This window comes from Suricata suricatta, chromosome 8, assembly GCF_006229205.1.
Source record: "Suricata suricatta isolate VVHF042 chromosome 8, meerkat_22Aug2017_6uvM2_HiC, whole genome shotgun sequence".
Lineage (NCBI taxonomy): Eukaryota > Metazoa > Chordata > Mammalia > Carnivora > Herpestidae > Suricata > Suricata suricatta.
Genome location: NC_043707.1, coordinates 119,526,886 through 119,528,283, shown reverse-complemented (window position 1 = coordinate 119,528,283; position 1,398 = coordinate 119,526,886). Strand labels below are relative to the sequence as shown.

The 1,398-nt window shown below is 55.4% G+C and overlaps 1 long non-coding RNA gene across 1 annotated transcript; it reads left to right on the top strand.

Annotated features, from left to right (window-relative positions):
- The first annotated feature begins 888 nt into the window (after positions 1 to 888).
- LOC115298025 lies at positions 889 to 1,338 on the top strand. Its single transcript, XR_003911564.1, has 2 exons — positions 889 to 920; positions 1,134 to 1,338. It is a non-coding gene; the product is annotated as an uncharacterized LOC115298025 (long non-coding RNA).
- The last annotated feature ends 60 nt before the right edge of the window (positions 1,339 to 1,398 follow it).

The following is a 1,398-nucleotide window of genomic DNA, read 5'->3' as shown; positions in this document are numbered from 1 at the left end:
CCTGTGTTCAGTCTTGTGATGGTTCATTCTGTGGGGGAGAGGGTGATGGAGCCCAGGGGGTAGGGAAAGGGCTAGGGGTGAGGCACCTGAGCTGAGGATTGAGGGATAAGAGATGTCCTGACCAAGTCCTCCAGGGTCCCGCCCCTGCGCCCCCTCCTCCAGAAGATCGCCAGAACCTAGGTAGAGCCTGGCATGCACTTGATGCTTAAAACATACCTTCTGAATACATAAATAAATGTCACCAGTTTACTAAGCATCTACTATGTGCCAGGCTCCGTCCTGGGCACTGAGGATACAGGGCTGGGTAGGACACATTCACCACCCAGGAAGGGGGGCACAGGCTGTGGGCAGAGTGAGTGACAGTCCAGCCTGGGGGCAGCAGGGAATTTCTGGAGGTTGCAGGGCTCAGCTGGGACTGGGAGGATGAGCAGGGCAGCTGGCCACAGGGAGGAGAGAGAGCAGGGGTGCAGGCTGAGGGGTGGAGGTCCAGCAGGGTCAGGTCCCTGAGAATCCCAGGGATGGAGCCACCCAAGGACTGTGTACGGCCAGGGTTGTTTCCCCGGCTGGAAGCCCTCCACCCTGACCCTTGACCTGCCACCAGCTCTGGCCCCCACCACCCTACCACCCCAACCTTCATTACAGAGCGTAACTTACCCCCCTGAATTCTCTGCACTCTCACATCTGATTCTGCGCCCCCCCCCCCCCCCCCCAATTCTGGAACCACCTCACAAAGGTAAGATTCTCCTATGAGGGCAAGAGAAAGGAAGAAGCAAAGGGGGCAGAGGGGACATTCTCCTGGGGACAGAATGGAGGGGGTGGCTGTGGCTATGTGCAAGATAATAAGCCTGCCCCTGACACTGCAGGCTCTCAGTCAACGCCAAGATCAAGGGCCAGCCCCAAGATTCCATGGATTTTGAAATGTAAAATTTGCTATTCCCCAAAGGCCGGGGATGAGCCCCTGCTCTTCCTGAGAACGCTGTCCATCCTGGGCAATTTGGGGTCGTTGGTCACCTGGCTATGGACAGAGGTGGCCAGGAAAGGGGTCTGTGTTTAGACAGATGGGAATTAGGGAGAAGCCTCCCACTCATGCAGGTGGGAGGGTCCAGGTGGGAGTTGACCTGAGTACCTTCCAGGGTCAAGTCAGGGCTGGCAGACCCAGCCAAACGCACACCACCTCCTCTAGTGGAACGGCTTGAGACAGAGCTCCGACACCCATCGGAAGCAGGAACGCACAGGCAGACCTACGATTCATTCAAAGCAAAATAATTCCTCCTGCCTTGCAGTGACCCCACGGTTTATGTACTCACTTATGCTGAAAATAAATACACTTTAAAGAGCCATATCTTCTCAAGAGTTCGTGGCTTTTCTAGATTCATTTCTCTTAATGAATCTTCCACA